Source organism: Dromaius novaehollandiae, chromosome 7, assembly GCF_036370855.1.
Source record: "Dromaius novaehollandiae isolate bDroNov1 chromosome 7, bDroNov1.hap1, whole genome shotgun sequence".
Lineage (NCBI taxonomy): Eukaryota > Metazoa > Chordata > Aves > Casuariiformes > Dromaiidae > Dromaius > Dromaius novaehollandiae.
This window is the reverse complement of record NC_088104.1, coordinates 46823306-46849277: the sequence shown is the minus strand read 5'-3', so window position 1 is coordinate 46849277 and position 25972 is coordinate 46823306. Positions and strand designations below refer to the sequence as shown.

Sequence of the window (25972 nt, the reverse complement as noted above, 5' to 3'; positions counted from 1 at the left end):
ATATAAATTACTTCTCAAACAAACTTTTCAGATAGACACAGATAAATCTAAGGTAAGCCTGGCCAGGTGGTTTAGTAGGTGTGATCTCAGTGTGGTCAACATGATGCTTTAAAAAATAATCCCTGTACCTGTCCAGCTGCAATGCAAATGTAAAAAAACTGTTCTTACCTGTTGCTGCCTTATTGAATTCTAGCTACCATAGATTAAGTTTTAGTAACCATAGTCTAAAATAAACATGACTGAAACCACTTTTGTGTCAATATTCTTTTGCTGGAGTAATACAATGGTGAACATGGGGTTTAGCATTTATTATAGTCCTATAGTTCAGCCAAAAACAGTACAGTAACACTGGGGAATCAGGTATATTACCAAAAAACCCAAACAACCCCGCCTCCCCATATTTGTAGAAATATAACATTTGCTTTGGCTGGCTTGCTGGTGAGCAGTGGCTGCAGAGGACTTTGGGAAGCCATGTTACTCGTCTTCTTCCCCTAAGGTATGTCCAACAGCACCTTCCCAAGCCTAAGAGATGTGTTTCACCTGTCCTTAGAGTCCAACAGTGATTGCAGCCTCTCTTAGTGCTTTCCTGTCCTTCCAGTAGATGTTTCCTCATGTTGAACATGACTCTTCCCTTGTTACCACTGACATCTGTGACTGCACAGCCTGTCCCCCACGTCCTGGTCCCTTTCTCTTTGCCACAGACTTTTACTTAGCTGACCAGCTTAGCATGGCTCCCTTTCATTTTCCATAGAGCTCATGTGTCCTAGGCCTCTTGCCATTCCCATACCTGGGTGTGTAGTCACAGCTGAGCAATCTGGAACCACAGTCTAACTGCAGCAGCTCCAAGCTCTACACCAGCTTACTTGCCTTTACCAAGCTGAGCATGGATATCTCTACACTACGTTTTTGCCTGCAGCATGGGTATATCTGCTTTAGTGGACAGAGGCCGACATGGAGGTGAGACAAGGCATGTGGGGGGTTAATGTTTCGGGACTGACTAAAGATACCAACCTGGGTTAAAAATCTAGTTCACTGAAGAGTTCACTACATTGCCTAACCATTGCCTCCTATTGGTTTCAATGGTGCTTTTGCTGAGTACATTGCTCTTTAGCATTAGTGTCTCATATGCATCAGATAAAGTGAAAGTATTAAATAAGTCATGAAGCTAACCTTCTGTTTGTGCTGATTAATGTCAATTGCATGCTTCAAAATAGGAAGCTTACTATAGTAGCACTGTTATATGATATGCCCACAAACACTAGTCTAGTGTTTGCTTTTTCTTAATAGCTGTAGTTTGTTCTTCATTAGAAAGCTTTATTGTGTCTTGAAGTGATTCATATGTTTTGGGAGGACTGGGTAGTAAGACCACAGTCACCAGCTACAGGATATCCTTTTGACAGATTAGAGGAAGATGGATCGGAAAGATGAATGTGTTTTTATTCATTGTTGCAGATTCCGAGGTGTTTCGTCTCAGCGCTGAAGAATGTGTGGTGGACACAGCACCAGAGGCAACACTGCGTATTGCTCAAGGTCAGTTGTGTATGCATGACTTCTCTGTGTGGGGCTGCCAAGGACACATTAGAGTGAGGATTAGAGTTTTGAAGATGGAGAAACTCAGCTGTTCTGGGTTGCACCACTGGGGAGAAGTGGAAAGGCTACATTTTATGATGTCTGAGGTGACGTCTATATGAATGAATATTGTCTCATTTGTGGAACCTTCAGTTTATACTAATTTCTTGTCCAAAGTATGATGGGAAGGTGCAATGTAGATATATCTGTGATCATCTCAGCTTTTATGTGGCTGTACTAGTACTAGTGCTGTGTACTCATGCTGATGCGGAGGCTTAATGAAACCTTGGAATAAATACAGTAACAGTCTGATAAATGCTGTGTCTTTCTTATAGTACAACAGGTTATCATTTTGCTGTGCCTGCTTCGTCCATGAGCAGGTGTTCGCTCTGCCTGCCCTGACTCGCCTTGCTGCCAAAAATCTCTCTCTGTCTCTGCCAGCAGAAGGTTTGAGTCACTGTTCCCAAACTTTCATCCCTGCAAAATTAGACAGCTGGGAACAAACCACAGTGAGTTTTGCTGTGCAGCTTCAAGCTTTATGCTTTCATTTCAGCAGCCATATAATTTTTTAATGCAATAGATACCCCAGCAAAAAAGATTAGTCAAACTCAGAGTAGAATATTTGGACTGACCAAGCTCATGTTGTCAAAGTGGTGCCTTGCATGGGAAATGAGCCCTCACTGTGGGGAATGAAGAGGTTTTTATTTTTGGATCTAGTATTGAACAAAAAGGAAAATTCCTCACCTTCTGAAGAACGGACACCATTTTCTGAGTTTGGAGAGCAACTTTGGATTCTCTGAAATAGCAAGCTGAATGTGAAGTGTGACACCCAACAACTCCACGTAACAGCCATAGCAGGCCTGGGAGTAGCTCGCCCGTGTTTGAGGCCATGATACCTCATAATGTGACATTTTATCAAGTATCTTGTAGGTCATTTTTCACTGCTACTGCTGGATTTGATGAGATAGTCTCTCTCTGGGTGCTTTGGCTAAGGCCATGGTTTGCTTTGGGTGTCATAAAAAAGGTATGCATGATATCAGACTCTCCTCCCCTTTTGGGGCTCTCATCTCCTCTACTTTAATAAAAGTAATAATAATTATAACAATAAGATGATACGCATTATCCTAAGGGCCTGTACACTGAGTGGTAAGCCAGGAGCCTCTGTGTCCCACTGAGAGCTCTTCTGTCAACTGCTGTTAATATTTCTGTGTACTTTGCAACTCCTATGGTTAGCAAACTTTCATTAGAGGGAAACTCCTCCAGCTTGCAGAAAATAAGACCAAAATGCCGAACAAGATCACATCAGGTGGAGCTTGGGGATACAGGGCCTGGATTCTAGGAGGATGGCATGAATTTCTTCTTCCTTGACTTTCAGAATGACCGTGTTCCATTACATGTTGCACGACCTTGTTCTGGTTTGTTTTTCCCCTCTAAAGACTAGGGCAGATGTTGTCTCATTAGGCTGCTGTTGCCTTCAGCTAATATCCCTGGTCTGTGTTTATGTCTATATCTCCCACTTCTTTCAAGGCTGGGCAGGCAGCTGAAAAAAATGGAACCAAAGTGTTCTGACATCTTTGCTATTCACCAAACACCCTCTGCTCTGTGGCTAGGGACTCATATCCTGCAGAAGCAAAGGCAGTTTAAGAAATGTGGGATATGTGACCAAGTGATACTGAGCCCCCAAATTAGCTGTGAGAGACAGAGGATGAAAGTCAAGTGAGGTCTATACAATGAGCTTAGTGGCATTTCCATGGGCAATGCAACAAAGGAGAGACAAGAGTATTGCAGGGTACTAATATGTGCTTGTCTTTGAGGAAAAAAAAGTCTCCTAGCTGCAGGACTACAGAGTTTGTGCTGTGTTCATGGAAGTCCTTTGAGAAAGCAAAGCACGTGTGCTGGCCATTTTCTCAAATCAAATATTCTTTGTGAAAGCTAATAATTTTAGCAGGGATTCTTTTCTTCCTGAGGTGAGTTACATGAAGCTATAGGTCAGTAAGAGGGCAACTGCACAACACAGAGGCAGAGTTTCCAAAGTTTGAATGTCGCACCTTCATTTGAAGAAGACCTGACCAAATAGGCTTCCCTGAATTTTTTCTTTAATAAAGATTTTATGAGTGACTTTTGCAGGTTTGCAGAGCCTGTTAAACTGCTTTGAATTGGTAGGAGTCAATAGATGGAATCGGTAGAAAGCTTAGGAAAATTTTAACAAGTTTCCTTCCACAAAGCTGAACTTGTCAGTAGTTCCTACCATATCTGTCTACCATTTCTTGACACTAATATTGGGTAATTTCTGTGTGTGACTGGCATTGTTTTCCTTACCAGTCATGAAAGGCCATTGCCATCTAGGCTCATGAAACACCAGTATGAGGCCAGTATGCCAAGGTCCTTCTGTGTTCATATTCTCAAGCTCACACAAAATTCCTTTCTTTGCAGATATGAGATTGGCAGCTCTCTAAGCTAATTTAACAATAATGTTCAGATCTCCTGTGTGTAGGAACTGGGCAGTCAATAGATCTCTTCCAAACTGTAATGTCCTTGCTCAGAAATCACCTAAAATCAGAATCAAAGCTGAATGAAGACTGCACATTCACAACTGAAATTAATAACTAGCTCCTGAGTCTGTAGTTCCCTTGAACGAGAGAACCTTTGAAAAGGTCTTGGACAAAAAAATTACTTATGATGGGACAGTATGCATCAGAAGCTGAAACTAGTCCTAATGCTCGAGTATATGAAGCCTGAGCATACACCTTGAAAAAGCGCATCCAACAAATGGCTGCAGGGCCCTAAAGTCTGTGTGCTTAAGTCTCCACCGTGCCATGCTTCTTTGTGCCTTGATTTTGAAAGTCCAATTTCCTGAGAGATTGCTTTTTTTTTTTTTTTTTTTTAATCTAAAATGTATGGCTGAAAGAAGAGGCATTTAAAAAAAAACTGCAATGCAAGTGAGGTCACTGAGCAGTTTGCTGGAAATGCCGTACATTGCATTGCCCAAAACTTGGCATTTGTGAAAGTGACCAGCGGGGAGGAAAAGGAATTGTTCTCATGGCCGGTTGTGAACTTGGATCATAAAGCCAAGCTGTGGATTTGGCATCTCTGATGGAAATGAGAGGCTTTCCAGTCTGGTACAATCCCGCTTCACAGCGTCACTCTGTGCGTAGATTGGGGTCGGTTGGGATTGACAACTGGGTGGGACGGCATTGCATAAGTCTGCCCACTTTCTTGTCTCAGATTAATGATCTTCAAATCTGTTTTTCAGGGACACAGACTCACTCACATATAAATAAAAAACAGAGGGAAGCTTTTAAAAGATTCAGATGCTTGATATTCCAAGGAACAGCTAATGCAATGCCTTGTTAAGACATCCCGTTGACTTAGAACACAGCAGCCCTTTTGCACCTAACCTTTTCCCTAGCATATGTCTCTGTGGGGAATCAAAGGTCATTTTTAGAGTGAGTCTTGAGCTTAGGTTCCTGGCCTACACTAAAAAGGTAGGCTCCATTTAACAGTCTTCTGCAAAAGATAGGTGCCTCTGGAAGGTGGTACAACCTACCTAAAGCTCCCTGGAAGGGTCTGTCTCTGTCTATTGACAGCTGAGAGCTCAAACAACTCCTTTCCTTACTTTGCTGCTGTAGAGAAGTGCTCATTGCTGAGCAAGATGGACCCAGGACCAAGTTTGTGTTATTCTGAGCAACTGTGGTTCAAGGAGGATGCTCCTGTGTGGAGGTGCAGCAGGCTGAAGCATGTACAGTACAGGCAAAGAAGGTGAAGCTATGTCCTCTTGCATGTGATATTTCATGAGCCTTTGTCAGAACAGCCCCTCTTGGTTTGGTCAGGCCGTACCAGTGCCATGGGTCAAGTTTCAATAAAGTTGTTGTTTCCAATTAAAAACCACTACAGCTATTGAAACCAAGAAGTCCAAATCTTGGCAGAGAATGTGCTTCAACACCATTTCAATGCAGTAACAATGTTAAAGCCCCATCCTGTTCCTATTGAAGTTGGTGGCAAAACTCCCATTGACCTCAGTGGGAGTGGGATTAGGTCCCCACAGCTAAATGCAGTTGGGATAGATTCATCAAGGCCTTACTCCTGGTTCAAGGCATTTTGTGCCTAGGGATGTCAGTGGTGCTTACACTGAGGTGATGCTGATGGAGCGGTGGTGTGGGTCAGGACCAGAATTGCATCTAATCAGTACCCTGTGGCTCTCCGTACATTTATCAAATGGAATTTCAGGCAGAAAACAAAAGGACTGAGAGGTTGAAAAACAACGAAGGAATGTGCACTTGGCAGCTCTGCTAACCAGATGTTTGTTTCTTTTTCCTTGTTCTTAACAATGACTAAAAAACTCGTGAACATTCTCAAGCCCAGCGCAAGGTCAGTCTGAAACTAGGTAAGAGGTGTCGCAACAAGGCAGAATGAACATCTGGGAATGGACAAATGTTAATTTATACCAGGATCCCATACTGTGGATCAGCAAACGCAGCCGAACCTTCAGAAGGCTGGGTACATGTGTGTTTTCCTTCCTAAAGCAAGCCCCATCAATCGTGCAAAAGTCTCGCGGAAGTTTGCAATATTCCCTTGTGATATGGTGTGAATTGCTTCCAAGAGCAGCACAGCAAAAGACATTTGAACTGTTGTGTTGGAGTCAGTAGAAAGAAACAAATGTTAAATCAAGAAAAAAATACATATGTATATATGTATCTATCTCTTGCAAAATGTACGCCTAAAGCATGGAACAAGTTGGATGTTGTATTCTGAAGAGTTTACAAGGAGAAAATAGCATTTTCACTTATAGAGTTAGTCTTATATAGTGTTTTGCATTAAATTGCAAGAGGTGTTTTTTTGAGGAATCTCTAGGTGTTTCTGACAAAATCAATAGAAAAAGGAAAAAGGGGTAGGTGGGAAGCAACAATAAAATGCCCTGAGGCTGCACAGCAATAAATTGAATCTCTGGCCTCTCTGATGTGTCATCCCTGACAATATACACTTCTTCAGCAGACTCTCTGCAAGGCTCTTCCCAAGACCAGCAGCCTTTGTCCTGTTTCACAAAAAAACCCACTTCATTAATCAGTCTGCAGGAAATCACAGTGAAGTAGAAGAGGAGGAGGAGGAGGAGGAAGAGGAGGAGGAGGAGGAGGAGGAGGAGGAGGAGCAGAAGAAGAAGAAGAAGAAGAAGAAGAAGAAGAAGAAGAAGAAGAAGAAGAAGAAGAAGAAGAAGAAGAAGAAGAAGAAGAAAGGAGAGGAGAGGAGAGGAGAAGAGAGGGAAGAGGTTATTCTTTCTTATTAGTAGGGAAACTGAGCCGGAGAGGTAGAGATGACTCATTCATGATCTTCTTGTTCATTAATGATGGATTGGGAGCTGAGCTCTTGTTATCTGACCAGCTGGGTTTTTTCATGTATCTAGTAGTGACTCCTCAACCAAACAGCATGCCTAGCTGGGAGGCAGTATCTTAATAAACCAGAGTGTTTCTGGTTGTGATCACTTGGCCTTACCCTTACTTATATCAACGTGGCAAACAAATTGTCTTCTAACAACTGAAGTGAGACCATTTCAGGGGAAAAAAGAGGTTGGATAAATTTAAGATCAAGTTATATAGTTATATATAGTAGCACTTTCTTGGCTTGCTTGGGTGGTATGTGATGCAGAATCAGTTCAATTGGTTCAGACTTTCAAGAAAATAGCACTATCAATCAGCAGTATTAATTAGGATTAGGGGTAGGGCCAGCAGGTACTCACTGGCACAATTCACAAAAGTCATGCAGCTCAATGCTCATGAGCCACTTAAAACACATTATGTTAGTGAATTTGGCCACTTGTGAACGGAGGTGGGAAATGACTTCCAGAGTAAAAGGACTTTTTGAGAAATGGCCCTCCCAGGAGCTTGGCATGGAGAAACAGATGATCATTCACTGTGCCTTTCCTAAATCAGTAAGGGCACTGATATACCACAGTCAGGAAATGTCGGTGGAAAGGGCTCTCTGGAGGCTCCCCTCCAGCCTCCCTCTTGGAGCAGGGCTATTCCCAGCAGCAGATCAGGACACGCCAGCTATGTCTAGCCTTGATCACAGTGAGACCACACTGCTGGGTCATGTTTGCCCTGGCATCACCGTTACCCCCAGATCCCTCTCAGCTTAACTGGTCCCAGCTTGGACTGATGCATGGGGATATTGCCCCCTCCTTTCCCCCATCCCCCATCCCCTGCAGTGCAGGACTCAGCTCTTCTCCTTGGCCACAAGTTTGTCAGAATTAAATTGTAAGTAAAACTGGACTCCATTGTCTGAGGCAGATAATCCAGGATGAAATGAAGCTGTAGTCCTCAGAAAAGTATGCTATTAGGCTGTTTTCTGTGTTGTTTGTTTCAAAGTGACAGGAGCCTGTGTAAGGGTAGTGAGGATGCTCTAACAAGAGCAACAATCCTAGCAGCTCTTAGGAGGAAGGAGAGGGGGAAACTATTTTATTAAACAGTTTCTTCCTGAACATCTAGCAACTTCCAGGTCTGCTGCGAACTTCCAGTGGGAAAACCTGCCTCATCACAGGTACTCGGGCTTTTTCACAGAAAGGCTTCCTAGCAGCCCTCTCATTTACTTTTCCTGCCTTACCAGCAGTTGAGTGGCCTCCCAAATTCAGCCTTCATCCATTTCTGGGTTGATTCCTCTCTTTTGATAGCCTCAATGTAACAGGCACACAGAGAAGTGTAGAGTCTCTTTAAGCCATGCATTGAGCTCAATAATGTAAATAACATGCTCAGTGAAGAGCAGCCAACGCACCTGAAAAAGCATTCACCTTGAGTGCCTTGTTCATGGATGGGGGAACTGAAGACAGATAAGGTTAAGAAAAGTTCTCAGGTTCCCTTAGGAAGTCAAGCAGAGCCTGAACTTCCATTTTGCCAAATATTTCTATATCATCCAGGTGATGGATGGGTTATCACCTCGTGTGGAGACGTGAGGCACAGGCAAAACCACTTGGCACACAGGTGGTAGAGTCTAGCTGTGAATAGCCTTCTTGAATCTGGATCTTCTGTGCCATGCCCAAGCCTGTCCCTCCTTTCTGTAGCCAAGGCATGATGTTTCCTTAGCATGTCAGCATTGCCTAATGCCCTCAAGCATGGCAGTCCCTCTAGCAAGCACATTTTGTGCACTTTGGAAAGGATCTAGCACCTCTTCCTCACAATCAGAGCACCTTGCTATCTTGGCTGGATGTTGTGATAGTGTAATGTGCAAGAACGATGCAAGCTCTTTTTTGTTTGGTATTTGGGAGAAGCACTTGGGGATGCTGAAGCTATAACCCTCCCTCCTCCTTCTTCTTTCTATATCTCTGGCCCTTTTCAGAACCACGTTGAAAATAAATCTGTTTGTTTATGGAGTTTCTGGAAGCCTTTGGTTTGTTTTCCTCCATCCTGCCTCCTGCCAAAACTGAAAATGATGAAACATAAGAGAGAGGCATTTCTCTTGGAGTTGCCGGCCATAACTGGAAGGAGGAGTGCCAGAAATCTCAGGAGAAATCTGCTCCTGATCTTCCCAGCCCTGTCTTGCAGATTGGAGGGATTTGGAGAGTGCAGCTAAGCATCTGGGCCTCTGGATGCCAACACAGCCTGCGTTCCAGCTGTGGATGTGTCATCACTCCTTTCAATAAGGACAGTGGCACGCAAAGTAAAGGCCAGAGGAAGGACTGTGAACACTCCAGAGGTGGCAGCCATCTGCTTGCAATTTTTCTGTATCTGAAAGCATTGGAGCACAGCCTATTTAATGCAGATGTGAAAGCCAAGGCCCCAGATCCAGATTTCAGGTTCTTTTGGTGACACCAAGGGCTTCAGTGATGGGCTGCCATTTTGCTGCAATGTGTGCTCTTAATCATGCCCTCTCTGCCACCTGACTAGTGTGTTCCACTACGTCCAAAATCTGCTTTGAAAAACAACTTTGCTCCCCCTTTGAACATCTGAGGAATAGGAGTGACCCAGGCAACAAGCTCAATTCTGCCTTAATCGGCTCCCAGGGTAGAGTTACATTCCCTGTTCCTGAAAAGATCTTGGTGGGACTGGTGGGACATCCAAGGAAGGGGCTAAGTCCTATGATGAGATTTGTATTTGATCTGGTCATGTGTTGAGGTGCCAAAGACCACAGAGTGGCACAAGGCAAAGAGTTTTCTTGCAGCTCAATGTAGATAGCCACAGAAAGCTTTGGATTTTAACCTAGGTCTAGAGGGTGGGACTTGCGTGAAATGAATGAATGACTTACACACCAAAAAGTGGACTTTTGCTCCTGTTTTGCTCTGTATGTTACTCTGGTGAATGGGAATGGTACTGTGCAGATGAAGGAGCTTCAACCTCCTGCATCAATGGCATCTGTGAACATGAGCGATCCCACATGGGAAAAATTCTCCTTCAAGATGCTAAGGACCTAAGAGGAACAAAAAAGAGACAAGGTTTCATTGGTATGTTGCTTGTGTACCTAAGAAGGAAGACACTGGAAAGACTAAACAGGTGACCACACTGGACCTTCCTTCCCCCAGTTGCTATGACCTGTTGCTCAGGACAGCTAGGCATCACATGGATTTCTAACTGTGGGAATTTTTGCTTGGAATTTTGCTCTGTTTCCTGTTACTATTATCTCATTTCATGGCTTTCCTTGGCTGCAGTCCCAGTACAATTTCTCTGAAGAGGTATTTATTTAAGCCTATGTATCTGAGGGAGGGTCACAGTCTTTAAAGTTAGGTGTCTGGAGGGACTTGTCCTATATGCTGTTGCTATATAGCATTAAGATCCATCAGGATTGAACTTCTGCCTAACTTTCCTTCTCTGCCATCCATGCCTTCTGCTACCTGCTCCACCAGAGAAGGAGACTGTTACCTTTAAGCCACCATTCAGAAGGCTCAGAAAGTCAAAGGTCAAGATCTAGATCACTGTCCCTTCTAAACCAATATATCAGTAACTTCACTGAGCTGTCCCCCTGCTTGCTTCCAATCCTGTAGAAACAGTAGGGTGAAAAGTTCAGCAAACCACAAACAATTTTACAGCAGGTCTGCAAAGCACAAAGATTAATACCAATGAGGTAAGGAGGGGGTGGTGGTAGAATTCACTTGCCAGTGGCTGATGGAACTTCAAATACTTAAACTGTGAGCAAGGTTTTTAATCCACCGGCATAAATCTTTCCTACCTCCAGCATCATATCCTGCCTCCAACATTAGAAGAAAACTGCCGGTGCTTTTTTTGAGCTGGATTGTCACAAAAAAACTGACATTGCTGAGCTTGCCTGTAAGCCATAAGTCTGGATATTTTTTATGATGTGATTTATAGAGAGTTTGTTTCTTAAGACTCAAAGCAACATTGCTATAAAAGCATAAAAGATGCCTGTTTTGGTAGTGGATGAATGCCATTGCCTTTTGTCCCTAGCTTGGAACTTGCTGAGTGGGTTAACTCCATTTGTAAAGATTAGTTCTTCATGTGTGGGAGTTCGTTAGCAGCCTTGAAGCCCCACAGATTAAAATGCCATCATCCTTTCAGTCAAGATCAGCACCATAGCAGCTATTCGAGCTAAAAGACTAATTAAGAAGTTGCAAGTCAAGGGGAATATGTCTCCTTGGACTTCCAGCATCAGTTTTGCTGATTCTCTTTCTTCTGCAGGCATTTTTAGATCACTTATGCAGCACAGTTTTAGCGTTACTGTTCTCTGTTCAAGTCATGGAGTAGATTAGATAATCCCTAGGCCTCTTCCACCTCTAACACTTGTGACTCTGCTTAAATAGCTGCCAAGTTCTGAATTTAAAAGAAGAGAACAAGCCAAGGCTTTTGAGGTTCTGCTGGGAAGATTACAACTTGTAAGACATTTCATGTCCTTTGAAAAGTGGCTGCACTTTTGGGTTTCCAGACAAAAATTGTTATTCAGCTTTTTGCAGACCTTCTTTGTAGACTACTACCTAATCCAACTTTTCCTTCTTCATGAAGACACCGTGAGCCTACTATGGCTGGCTTCAGTGGAGATCTACTGTCCCATTCATTGTTTATGACTGAAGAAGTTTGCCTGTTGCTGAAGCAAAACAAATATCCTTACAATAAGAAGCGCATCTGCCAATTCACTTTTAAATGTGGTTCTTGGGATTTATAGGTAAGTGAAAGGTCCCAGGGAAATGAATTGCTGTCTTGTAACCTTGCCAAGTACACATAAAAGAGCTGATAGGTCTTTGGCCTACTTGCTTTTACTGTGATCTATAACCTTTACGTAAATGTTGTATCTCAGATGGTGCAGTTTTTGAAATAGGTTAAGAAGCTTTTCACCTCCAAATCATTTCTCTGAATCTGGCTGGCTGCTTTTCCACATAGTGAGTCATCACATCAGAGAAGCAACTGATTTATACTCCTAACGGAAATGCCAGGGAATTAATGGGGCCTCATTGTGGCGCATATGCATGAGATGCACATTGGCATAGAGCCACTGGATTCAACAGAATTGCATGGATTTACCCCAAGAATCTGGCCTCTCACCCAGGGAGGCCCTCCTCATGGAAATGGGGGGAGCATGTGCTCCCTTCTCTTAATCTCCAAGAGATGGCCCCTTTTGGTGTCTCCTCTGCCAGGGCCCACGTAATCACATTGCAACACAGCAAGAAACCATGATATGATAGTGCTGTGTGCTGTTGTGACACAGACACAACCTCTCAGAGGTATGATCTATCAACCTGATAGCATTTTTATCTTGTGAAGCCTCCTAGTCCCACTGAGGTCATGCTCTGGGGTCAGGAGATGCCTTGTTTTTGTTGAGACGTGGATGTTAACCAAGAGGGCACCTCTCTTTGGATGGGATTCAAATCACCACAGTTTTGTTACCTAAAAGTTAGGCCTCTAGTTAAAGCTGGCCATCTAGGCTTCATCCAAGTCTATAAGTGTATCTTATCTAAGTGGCTCTGACCCAAAATTCTCTTTTCTTACACTAGGTTTAGTTGTAAGCTTTATTACTATAGTGACACCATTTTTATTATTATTATGGTAGGATGGTATTATTTAACAGCTCCATGTATTTTCAGCTGTTAATGCAGAATCTGATGCTGATTTAAAAGCAAAAATCAGTTGCTTTCCCCATATGGAAGAAATGCAGAATGCCCTCTGTTCAGACCTAATACATAGGTGTTAGGCTTGTTTTTCCCATGAAAATTCAGAACTGTTCCATTGGCTATGTGTTGAAGTCTTTCTAATCTGGACCCTTCTTCCTATCCTGGTGCTGTTTGTTTGAAACAGACCACTTTCCTCCACAACTGCACTTGGAGAATCCCTGCAGAGCCTCCACTCTGGCCTCAGAGCAGTCAGCATTCATTAGACTTGACATTTCCAATTAGGCATTTCAGCCTTGTCCTTTTGCAAGCATTCTCTATGCTATTAGATCTTGGCACAGCTCAATTAGAGAGGAGAAAAGGAGTCTCTTTCTCGAAGCAAGGAGCCTGGCATCTTTATGGGGTTTGGGTTTGGAAGTAGCTGGTGTCTGTGAAAACTGCAAAAGCAGGATTGGTTGCCCTTTTGTAGGTGAGTAGCTTTAGCAGGCAGTTCTTGTGGTCAAACTCTTCTCCTCTAAAAGAGAGGATGCTGAAGATTTTGGCTGGTGTGGCTTGGAGGGGAAGAGTGTTGGTCCTTGAAATTATGGGTGTGTGAGAGAGGGCTTATTAACTTGACATCTGATTTTGATGGCACTAGTGCACACAGCCTGTTGCCCAGCAGTGTGGGCTTGGGGAAGAAGACGTAGTTGGTTTTGTGTTAATTATATTCCATATTAATTTATGGAAGTAATTAATATTACTATTAATTATTTTACTATATTCTGCTATCTTTTTACTTTAGTACTGTTGTAGGCAGTTTGTTCGTCTGTCACTATAATTAAAATCTGCTTGCCTCTGACGAACCTGCTTTTCAGCAAGTAGCTTGTGCCTGTAGTAAAAACGGGGCTCAGCGTGTTTTTCTCTAGTCCATAGACAATCATGGTATAATATTGTGAGAATCAGGAACATTTCAGAAAACTATGGGACTGGCCTACCTACTGCCACTGCATGACAACACATACCATATGTTTTCCTTTGCTTTCAGCTCAGCTGACCTTGCCAAAACCATGCTTTGGGTGACTCTAGGACAAATCTGGACAGTCACACTCTTACCTCAGTCTTGAGAGTCCATTAGACTGGCTTTGGTTGCACCCCAGAATCATTCTGGGCATTTAGTATAACCCAAGAAGGAGATTTGGGAGACATGAGTTCACAGACATCATGGTAACCTTGAGATGTTGCAGGAAGCCTGAAAATTTGAAGGGTGATATCCACTGGAGAAAACAGTTCTGTAACACGTTCTTCACAGAATATCTACAGGAGCCCCACATCAAAATCTTCACCACCACACAGCATGGTGCTTTTCTAGTGATCTTCAACACAACTCAAAATGACACATTTATAGAACTTCCGCTGTGTTTTGTCATATTGTGCCAGCCCTCTGCCTGATTGCTACATTATACCTATTAATGGTCACCTTGAAAAGTTTCCTTTCATAAATGCCATCTTGGTTCTGGCAGCACTTATATTAGGAAATGCTGGGCGTGCAGAGGGTGTCACATGTAGTGTTCATGACACTTACTTCTCCCTTCTCTGTCACTCAGTTATAACAATTCAAATCCTGATTCTGTATTTAAAGCAGAACTGAATTTCTTACCTAAAGTAAGGAGCTGGCTTCCTAGTTTTGTGCAAAATCCCAGGATCATCTTCCTCAAACTTAGAGCTTTGAAATGGGAGGGTATTCTAGGTAATTCTACAAGAACAACTGCATTTTGGTCTGTGTTACAAATTGGATCTTTGAAACTAGGACCCTCAGGATCCAAAGGATCCTAAAATGGGACCATGCAGACTTTCTAGACTTTTGATGTAAGTAAAGTTGTATTCTGGTTAATTAGAAGAAGTGTAATTTATAAATAAAAGCTAAATTGTCAGGATATCAACATTTTGAGATTATAAAGGCAGAAGATTCGATTAACTCTGAAGCAGGAGACTCCAAAGAGGACTGAACAAATTGCCATGTTTCTCTGACAGCTAGTTTGTGCACAGCTACTCTGTATTTTTCATCACAGACCAGTACGAGAAAGGTGTATCACAAGAGCCCAGTGATGGTGTAACAGGATAAAAATCTTGGGAACATTCCTATTTATCTTAAAATCAGATTAATCCGGGTCCTTAAACAGTAGAAGTCTATGCATAATCATGGTTATTGCCCAGCACTGCCGCAGGACAGAATTAGGATGTTTGGGTGCTTTAATTGCACATTTCTTATCTTAAGACATCTGGATCTCTTTGAAGTATAACTTTAAATGTCTCTTGATTTTAGGGTTTTTAATGTCTGGGGTGATTGCAACATCCATGAAAGGTCAGAAACATAACACTTAACCTTCCATTGGTCTTAATTTACGCATTAGGTTTAAGGTAGTCAGAGAACTCATACATAGCTCTGCTGCAAAATCCCCTTATGTGTCCTCACCTTCAGAAGTGTTTGGCATCAGTTTAACTCTTTTCCTGCTAAAGTCAATGGCATCATAAAGCTGCTTCTACCTTGCATTGTCTTGCTTATTTTTTGATTGCTTCTTTTTCATTTTCCTTAAGGAATGTTGCTGATTTGTTGCTCATTCAAAAAGATTTGGCTTCTACCTTCAGATTACTTTCATCAGTCCTCATGCATCACAGGGTTGGAGGAGAAATAATTGGCCTGTAACTATGCACAGCTCAGGGAAAACATACAATTAGCATTGCTGAAAATTGTTCCCGGATGAAATTGGTGAGTTGAGAAGTTAAAAGCCAAAGAGGCCTAGAAGTTGGAATATTTCTGTGTTTGCTTAGGATGTTTATGATCTTTAGACATCAGCTGTATCTCTGGCTCTTGTTTTTATAATGAAGTACCTCTTGAGATTTCTTCCACTAGCATTGTCAGTGTTAGTGTGGGAGACATCAAAGTAAAGCTAGATAACTGGCAACTGGCATGGCAGCATGGGGTAAAAGGTGAACGCTTTGTGAAATGATGCCTGCAGGCTGTGTATTACAGATCAAATGCAGGCTCTCCTGAGCTTTAAAACCAGAGCACCATAAAACTCTAGGTGACTCCCTTAATGGGTTTAAAAATAATTCTCCTGAACTTACTCCCTGTCGTTCAAATAGTCTCTCACCTGTGATAGAGAGCAGTGGCAGGCCGCAATGAAGGAATGAGAGGGGAGAGGAGACACAGAACAGGAAGGAGCCAGAGACAGCTGGCAGTCTTGCATTGTAACATAACTGCCCCAGCACTCCCCAGGGCCAGGGGCCAGATGCAAGGGTAGATGTTCAAAGGAGGCTGAGAAGGGAGGTGCCCAAATCTCATGTAAAATCATTGTAAATTGGACAATTATTTGCCTTAGACTTCTGTGCTCTGTAGTAATCTCTGTGTCAGAGAGAAAAGGAGTGTACCTATCTTTAAAGGGTGAGATAGTATTTTGACATTTCTTCTTTCTCTCTCATGTGCAGTTTGCTGTGCCCCACTCCTTCCTTTACAATCCTCTTTTTATTCCAAGTGTAAAGTCTGAGGCAGTTTGATCAGCAAGGATTGTGTGTGGGAGGAACAATTTATTTGAAAGGATATAGCAGAAACAAGCAAACAGATACAGAACCAGTCTGAACAGAGTCTTCTATGGGCTCCTTGAGGTCACAGAGTTTGGGTAAAAGCAATCCCAAAGGATCCAAAATATTTTTCCACTCTACTCTCCATTTATATCCACAGGTAGTGAGGAGATGCCAACACAGACCTATTTATTTTCCCAAGTCTCCCCTGGCACTGTTGTTCATGCCAGGGCATAACTTGTTCCCTAATCTTGGTCTGCTACTTCGTGTCACTAGCATACCCCTAAGAACAGTCCCTTGTTCTCACCAAATGCTACCACAGGTATCTCAAGCACTGAAACAACCAAGGAGAGCCAAGATATGGTATTTCTAATAGAAACAGAAAGCTGAGAAAGCTGAAATCCTTCTGAAGACCTTTTCACAGCCAGAGTGGACTGCCACGCCAGATGTACCTTAATCTTTGCACCAGTGGAAAACTTCCCAAAGTACGTCTCTATGACTTTTTTTTCTTTTTATTTTTTTCTGTCCAACTAATCAATTCTTCTCATGGCAGTTGAGCTATTTCATGGCACAGTTGAGCTATTTCATGGCATAACTTCATGCATGAGTTTTTAGGCCTCCAGATATCTCTTGCCCCCCACCCTGCTCAGAGCAGAGTGAGGTTCACAGTTAATTTATATGCAATCTAATATCAGGTCTTGCTGTATCCTAACCTCGAGCCCTGTCACCAGCTCCCTAGGGCATACGCCATCAAAGGAGTGACATGACTGTTTCCTTGCCAAAAAGCAATTGATTCTCTGCTGTCCATGGGTAGTTAGGAGCACTTTACAGGGACAAGACCTGCATATCTCTGGGGAAGGAGGGAGAGGAGGAGTTAACAAGGATTGTGTCCATAGTGGCATGATGAGAAGGAAGGCTGGGACTGACTCAGTGGCATAGCGTGCACAGATGCACTAGAAAACCTTCATTTCACTGTCTCAGAAAATGCTAGTTCTGAGGAAAGGGGTTTATAACCAGGGTAGCTTGGGAGTATGAGCTTGGGGGTATGCCACAAAACCCACAGGTGATGGTGCAGCATAGCAGATCCTAGATCCTTGGTGAGCTGGAAGTGATGCTGATGACAAGGACTCTGAGCCAGGCTCACTGGTAATGGCAGGAAGAAGGTGCCTCAATCCATGGCTCTGTGAAAATTGTGAGTGGTGTAATTTGCACCACGGAGTAGGTCTCCCAGAGACCTACTCTGGGAGAGTATGGAACCCCAGAGGCATTACCTGAAAACAGCCACAGCCACTTAGAAACCAAATCCCAGCCATCCTCAGAAATGTTTCTCTTCTTGCAGCTCTGCCAACAGCTTTCTCAAGGGGGAATAGCCCTGCCATTCTTGTCACTGCATGGAGATCTAATTGGGACTCTTTGGAGTAGCCAGACCATGAAGGAGCAATTTACTGCAGGCTCTCCCTCGGAAATGAGAACCATGCCCTGTGAGATGGGCCTGCTCTGCCCCAGCCCAAAGCTCTGGGAACAGGGGCAGAAGAGGAAGGAATACTTGGAAAGCACATAAAAATGGTCATCTGGAAAAGACAGCCAGTGTGGGACCGCACATGTTTAACAACAAACTGAAGGAGGGTGGGGGATTTTGTTATTTCCATGCTATGGGGGCCAAGCTTTAAGCTGTAAGATGGGGAGAGCGGATCTTAAAACTTTGTTATAGGGAGTGAAAGCCTGTGTGTAAGGCCAGAAACCTGGCCCCAAAGAGAAGGTTGTTTAGTGGCAGTGTTACCTAGCAGGCAAAGATCAGGACATCCTTCTTAGACAAGACTGCCTTGTGATATGATGTGAAACCTGTTTCTGGGGGACTATGACTGAAAATGGATGTGACTGGAAGCACCCGGTCTCCTCTTTTTGAGGGCAAGGAAGGAAGGCAGATGGAGGTGTCTGATAGCTGTAGAAACCTCCTCCCATTTGATCTTAGGGGGTGTTGGATCTATGCAGAAGAGGTTGAGAGGCTGCTCAAGGCCACACCAGAAAGGGCGTGGTTGCTGCCGGGTTGGCTTTGAGACTGAGACTGCCCCATTTCAAAACTACTCAGACCTCAGTCACCCTCCACTGTGTCCTACCAGGAAGATGAAAGGGAGGGTCAAAGCTGCTAACAGCTCTCAGTCCTTTCCTTGAAACAGGTTTTGTCCCTGTGGCAGACGGACAACCCTGGGCTTTGGAAAACATCCTCTCTTCAGAGAATGCAGAAAACAGACAGCAGTTTTCACAGCAATTTCTGGGCTCTTCTTTGAGATCTTCTGGGGAGTTTGTTTGAGATCATCAGGGAATTCCTGGGAATCCTCTGGCAAACTTGAGGGTGCCTGCTGCTTCCAGGTAAGGATAGCCAGGTAAGGATAGCCAAAGGAGGCCTTGACTAGTGAGAAGTTCTGGTAAGCTCTAGCAGCTGCTAACAAGCTCTGTCAGCTTTTCTTGATCAAAGGGTGCTTGGAGCCTTTGTTCCAGCTGAGGTCTGATTAGGGAGGGTCAAACACCCTTTTAGTCAGCACTAGGGAGAGGCCTATATAAGAGCCAGGACTAGTACACAGCTCCTAGAGCACAGTGAACAGACATCAGTTTGTACAGAAGGGTACAAAGAAAGGCTAGGTAACACTGCTCAGACCAGCATATGTACCCTCAGCTACAGTGGTGATGCACCACAGGGCACAGTCCCTAGCAGCTATTGGAGCATCTGTCCCTGCAACATCAGAGGCTTTGACCTGGACAGAACTGCAGAAGGAGGACACAGCTCTGCATGTCTTCAGCTGCAGGGAGTGCCTGGGGCCTCTTGCTGAGCTGGGGGCTGATGGTCTCCTTACCTGCAGGAGGTACGCAGTGGCTGAGGGGCTATACTGCCAAGTCAGGGAGCTGTGGGAGAAGGTCAGCAGACTGCATGGCATCAGGGAGGATGAGAAAGAGATCAACCAGATCTTCTCTGAGACTTTAGCTTCAGGATCCCAAACCTCCAACTGGAGCAGAGGGGCAGACAGCCAGTGCCTATTGGGTCAGAAAGTGGAAACTCCCATGATAGTGAAAGCTGGAAGCTGGTGACTTCTGGCACCAAGAGGAAGGCTCCTGCTTCTCCTGAAGACTGGCAGCTTCAGAATAGGTTCACTCCCCTTGTAGCTGCTGTGCTGGGAACGTGGTCAAACAGGAGTATTAACCTGAAGCTACACCAGAGTACCAGGAGGGAGAGGCAAGTGTTAGGAGTAGATGACTCCCTGCTGTGGGGGATGAAGGTCCCCATCTGCTGACCTGACCTGCCTTCTAGAGAGGTTTGCTGCTTGCCAGAAGCTCATGTCTGGGATGTGGTAGAGAGGCTGCTGAGGCTTGTCCAGCCCTCAGACTATTAACCCATGCTGTTCTTCCTTGAGGGCATGAACACTACTGCCAGGAGAGACCTGGAAAGTATCAGTCATGACTCCAGGGCTCTGGGGGCAGGGGTAAAGGTCATGGGGGCCCAAGAGGTGTTCTTCTTGATCCTGCTGGTGAGGAGGAAGGGCCTGAGAAGGACTGGATGGATCCTGTGGGTCAACAATTGGTTGTGCAGCTGATGCTGGCAACAGGGTTTTGGTTTCTATGACCATGGGACCTTCTCTGAGGACAGAGAATTGCTTAGAAGAGATGGGATCCACCTGGAAAGGGGACAAAAGTGTCTTTGTCAACAGGCTTGGAAATCTGGTAGGGAGGGCTTTCAACTAGGGATGATGGCAGAGGGAGAGAATGACCAACAATTAAGTGAGGACATGATGGATGGCATTGGCAAGCAAAGGGTCTGGCATGATGTAAACAGAAGGGATCTCTTATTCAATGAAACAGAGCTGAAGTGGAATCATCCCAAGTGTATACATGTAAACAAGGAAGTGCCGATGGGACCACATTATGGGGAAAGCTCTTGTGCCCTTTCTGGGAAATCAGCACACTACAGTGCCTCTCTGAAGTGCCTGTACACTAAAATGTGCAGCATGAGGAACAAACAGAAGTAAAAGCCTGTGCGTAGCTACAGGGCTATGATCCCAGTGGGATCGTGGAGACATGTTGGGACAGCTCATGCAGCTGGAGTGCTATGATGGCTGGATACAGGTACTTTAGGATGGACAGGCTGGGAAAGCGAGGAGGGGCTGTTGCCCTTTATGGGAGAAAGCAACTCGAATGCATGGAGCTTTGCCTGGGGACAGGTGAGGAGTCAGCTGAGAGCTTATGGGTCAGGATTAGCAGGCAGACCGACAAGGATGACATTGTAGTGGGTGTCTGCTGTAGACTGATCAGGAAGAAGTAGATGAGGCCTTCTTCAAACAACTGGAAGAAGGTTTATGGTCATAGACCCTGGCCCTCATGGGGGACTCTAAACACCCAGTTATTTGCCAGAGGGACAACAAAGCAGGTCACAAGCAATTCAGGAGGTTTCTGTAGTGCATTGATGACAGCTTCCTGATATAAATGACTGAGAATCCAATGAGGAGAGCTGCTTTCCTGGACCTCATACTTACAAACAAGGAAGGGCTAGTTGGGGATGTGAAAGCTGGGGGCAGCCTTGGCTGCAGGGACCTTGAGATGGTGGAGTTCAGGATCCTGTGAGCAGGAGGCAGGGCAAAAAGCAGGATCACAACCCTGGACTTCAGGACAATAGCATTTGGCCTGTTCAGGAACCTGCTTGGACAAATCATGTGGAATATGGCCTGGAAGGAAGAGGGGTCCGAGAGAGTTGGGTGATACTCAAGGATCGCCTCCTCTAAGCTCAAGAATGGCCCATCCGAACAAGCAGAAAATCCTGCAAAGGCCATAGGAGGTCTGCATGAATGAACAAGGAGCTCCTGATTAAACTCAGACATAAAAAGGAAGTGTACAAGAGGTGGAAGTGGGAACAGGTGACCCAGGAGGATAATGGAAACACTAAACATGCAAGAATGGGTTGAGGGAAACTAAAGCCCACCTGGAGTTGAACCTGGCAATGGACAAGAAGGGCAACAACAAAGGCTTCTACAAGTACACACACAGTGAAAGGAAGGCTAGGTAAAATGTACTCACCCACACACAAAATGAGGCAGGGGCCTGGGTGACAGAGGAAACAAAAAGCAGATGTACTGAATGCTTTCTTTGCCTCAGTATTTACTGGTAAGACCAGCCTTCAGGAATCCCAGGCCCCTGAGACCAGAGGGAAAGTCTGGAGCAAGGAAGGCTTTCCCTTGGGTGGAAGAAGATAAGGTTAGGGAATACTTAAACTGGACATACACAAGTCCATGTGCCCTGATGGCAAGCACCTGCAAGTGCTGAGGGAGCTGGCTGATGTCATTGTGAGGCCACTTTTGATTACCTTTGAAAAGTGTGGCAATCAGGAGAAGTTCCTGAGGATTGGAAGAAAGCAAATGTCACAGCATCCTTCAAAAAGGGCAAGGATGAGGATTCAGGGAACTACAGGACAGTCAGTCTCATCTTGATTCCTGGGAAGGTGGTGGAGTAACTAATCCTGGATACCATTTCCAGTCACTTGAAGGGCAAGAAGGTGATTGGGAGTAGCTGGCATGGATTTATGAAGGGGATATCATGCTTAGCTAACCTGATAGCAATCTATGATGAGATGGCTGGCTTGGTGGATGAGGTGAGAGCAGCGATGATGTTTACATTGACTTTACTAAGGCTTTTGACACTGCCACCCATAACATCCTCATAGACAAGCTGATGTAGTACAGGCTAGACTAAGTGGTTAGTGAGGTGGACTGAAAACTGTCAGACTCAGAGCATTGTGGTCAGTAGCATGAAGTCTAGCTGGAGACCAGTCTCTACTGACATCCCCCAGGGGTCAATACTGTTAACATCTTCATTAATGACCTGGATGATGGGACTGAATGCACCCTTGGGAAGTTTGCTGATGATACAAAACTGGGAAGAGTGGCTGATAAGCCAAGGGTTGTGCTGCCATTCAGAGGGACCTCGAGAGGCTACAGAAGTGGGCAGATAGGAACCGCATGCAGTTCAACAAAGAGAAGTACAAAGTCCTGTATCTGGGGAGTAATAACCCTAGGCACAGTATAGGCTGGGAGCTGACCACCTGCAGAGCAGCTTTGCAGAGAAGGACCTGGATGTCCTGGTGGACAGCAAGTTGGCCTCGAGCCAGCAATGTGCCCTTGTGGCAAAGAAGGCCCAAGTATCCTGGGCTGCATTAGGAAGATCATTGTCAACACATTGAGGGAAGTGATCCTTCCCCTCTTCTCAGCACTGGTGGGGCCACACCTGGAGTACTGTGTCCAGTTCTGATCTCCCCAGTACAAGACAGACATGGATTTACTGAAGAAAGTCCAGCAAAGGGCCATAAGAATAATTAAGGGGCTGGAGCATCTGTCATATGAGGAGAGACTGAGAGAGCTGGGACTGCTTAGTCTGGAGAACAGAAGGTGAGAGCGGCCTTATAGTTGTTTATAAATATCTGAAGGGACGGTGTAAAGAAGACAGAGCCAGACTCTTCTCAGTAGTGCCCAGAGGCAGGACAAGAAGAAATGGGCACAGACAAAAACACAGGAAGTTCCTTCTGAACATAAGGAAAAACTCTTTTACTGTGAAGGTGACTGACCCCTGGAACAGGTTATTCAGAGAGGTTGTGGAGTCTTCATCCCTGGAGATAGTCAAAACCTGACTGAACATGGTCCTGGGCAACTTGTTCTAGCTAACCCTGCTTGAACAGAGGGGGTTGGACCAGATGATCTCCAGAGGTCCCTTTCAACCCCAACTATTCTGCAATTCATCCCATAAGTAATGTTCAGCATCGGTTACTTATCTTCAGAACTTACCATTTCGTTTCTCTACTTTGCAGTGCTCAAAAGAATTTTGAAATCCTGTGGAAATAACTATGCAGTGGTAGGGTTCTGCCCTTAAATATTCACAATGGTACATTTTGCTTTAGGAACAGCGTGTTTTGAGGCATGGAGGATCACAGACTTTCAGTCCCTTGTCTCCTCTGGGGAAGCTGGCTGGGACTGGACGACAACAAAGAACCTGAACACAGCATCCTACCTCCTTTGGGCAATCAGTTGTGTCTTACAGAGCAAATAGTACAAGGTGTGCCAATGGAGGCTCTGAGTTCATGTCTTGCTGATGGTAGGAGCTTCTAGCATGCTATGGCATTTACTTATTAGATTCCCCACTTCCCCCCTGCCCACAAGGGAGACCTAGGAAACCATTCAAATTTGTGTAGGTGAAGTCAAGCATTCAAATGCTAGCAACTGCCAGATTTATAGTTGTCACTGTAATATTGCACATACGCTGTGATACAGTCTTTGATATCCTGATTTCCTGCATTTCCCAAGAGGCCTGCATAGGGACCCAAATTATGGTTTCCCAAATAAGCTTGGACCTGGCATTTCCAGCTTCTGAGTGCCTAACTCTCCCACCTAAATAGCCTTTTGACGTTGTGAAATGTGAGTGTGCATCCATGGTAGATGACATGGCAGTCTGTGTTTTGTGTGGAGCATAGCTCAGGGTGGTGAGTGGTCAAAGTGTGCAGGTTGTTGTATGGAGTTGTATGACTTGGAGGGTCTTGTATCAGAAAGCTGACCCTGATCTTCCCCTGCCCCTGAGCCCTTAAACATTTGTAGGTTTGCTATTACAGTGGTCTTACTTTTGCAGGCAGCTTTGAAATGGTTGTGTCACTTGACCCTCATTGAAGCCAAAGCCACGGTTCTGTTGACTACTGAGTATCACCTGCGGTATCCTCTCTGGAAATTCCCAGAGGTGCAAAAGTCCTCCATTCTCTGCTGAGCCCACCTATGTTTGTTATAGTATGACAGAAGACAAAATACTTTCTCTGGGAGGGTGGACTTAAAGTCCTTAAATCCTTAAAGGGATTCATATTATTGGTATTACCTCAATAGAGTCCAGCACCAGAAGCTTGTGAGCAGGTTTTGGCTGAGAGTTAGGTAGGCAAGCCATGAGAGTGGCATAGATGAGAAGGCACAGAGGACTGGGAAATCAGGTAAATAGCTGGAAAACTCCATCTGAGTTTTGAGTTCTAGTTTCAAGATGACTGTAAGACCTCTGCACATCTCCCTGTTTGTGGTGTGGGGAGCCTGATGCAAGCCACTCAGTAACCAAGGTTATTGACTGTAGCTTGTAGAAGTCTTGTTACAGACTGGAGTGCTGAGGTTCAGTGATGTCCATGCATGTGGTCTCAATTTACAATGCTGTGCTGAAAGTATGTTTGGGTTAGGATAAGAAACACAGCTGCAAAGGCCCAGATCAGCACAGTAACTGGAGTGCCTGACTGCCTTGGAGTGATTCCTCAGTGATGAACTTGAGGGCATGCAGCATTCAGTACCACAGCCACGAATCTAACCTACATCTCCTTGTGTTGTAGCAGCTCTCTGGCTTCTCAGTTGACTGTCTCCAGATTTGGACAGTGTTTCCTTTTATCTCTCTCCTATTTATCTGTGAAAAAACTTCTTCATCTGCATTTTAATTTTTGTTTGTTTTTTCTAAGTGGTCCTTTGACTGAAAGCCTTGGCATATCTTATTGAATTTGGGTCCTTTCTTGTTCACATACTGTTGGAAATAATGAAGCCTCTACAAACAGTATTTTGCTAACAATTCTGCTGATCAAAATCTGTGAGCAGGACACATCCAGCTGTTTCTCCCTCAGCTGTGAAGAATGTGCCATGGTAGCAGGTGTAAGGAGTATTTTTTGGTATAACTTTACCTAGTTCTTTCTCTGATGCTCACCACACTTTGGAGGTGGTCTGCAAAGCAAACCAGAAGAAGAACAGAAGGTTTTGTTCCTCTTGGCTGCTTTTGTCTTTCTTCCTTTTGCAAACATCTTGGCTTTTGTCTGTCCACAGAAGATTCTGACTAGAAAATGAGAGAAATTATGTCATGAGATTAAAGCTGCCAGGGGAAGGGCCTGCTTTAATTTCTCTGCATTGTTTGTGGTGTCCCATTCATGGACCATGAACATCTTTTTGCAGCTGTTGCCCCAGCACAGAATACAAAGATGGTTAGAAGTGTAAAAGGACTAGAGTTACCTCATGCAAATAACCAGACTGAGTGGAATTTTGAAATCACTGGGGTTAGGGAGAGTGGATACTGTTATTTAGCATCCAAGCTATCAGAAGCAGTTCCTAGTGCTTGGAAAGCAATCTTAGATCTTGCAGTCTGTTGGAATGTAATGACTCTCTACCAGGGTGTTCAGAAAACCTCCCTGCTAACCCACAGCCAGTCTCACGCCTGCTACACCTCACTGCAGTGGCTTTAAAACAGCATGGATCCCTTGATTTGGAAAAAGCAAACTCTGAACCACCTAATCAAGCTGTTTTATTTAAACAGACATTGAACAAAACCTTGAACAGGGGGTGCCAAGATGAGTCTCTCTTATGGCATGATGGGGTGGCTGTGGCCTTGATGCAGCAGAGCAAACCCCCATTGCATGGCCCCTTCTGGCATAGCTCAGACAGGAGAAGGCTTGGCTGGGTCTCCAGAGCGTGCATAGCATTCCCTAACCACAGGCCACAGGAAGCGTCAGTACTAGCTCGGAGGGATGATCTCATGTGAAAATGGGAACAGCAAATACTCTTTCCAGGATGCCTTTGAATCACCTCTGTGGTTGCTGGAAGAGAACAAACAATTACCCTGTTAGCTTGACAGTTCCATGTAATGAAAGAGATACAGCCAGTGTTGGGGTTGCTCTAACTTGCGCTTCACTTCTAGAAGCCCAAGTACCTGTATAGACGTAGAGTTTTGCCAATGAAGGTAGGAGGTAGGAGTCTTTAATACCTAAGGCAGTATAAAAGGCTT

General features: G+C 44.5%; 1 long non-coding RNA gene across 1 annotated transcript in view; it reads left to right on the top strand.

Moving 5' to 3' along the window:
* Positions 1-786: 786 nt before the first annotated feature.
* The window catches only part of LOC135328976 (uncharacterized), a 97085-nt gene continuing 71899 nt past the window's right edge, over positions 787-25972 (top strand). Inside the window, exons 1-2 of the long non-coding RNA XR_010390105.1 lie at positions 787-957; positions 1453-1530. This is a non-coding gene — a long non-coding RNA (uncharacterized LOC135328976). The remainder of the gene's footprint in view (positions 958-1452; positions 1531-25972) is intronic.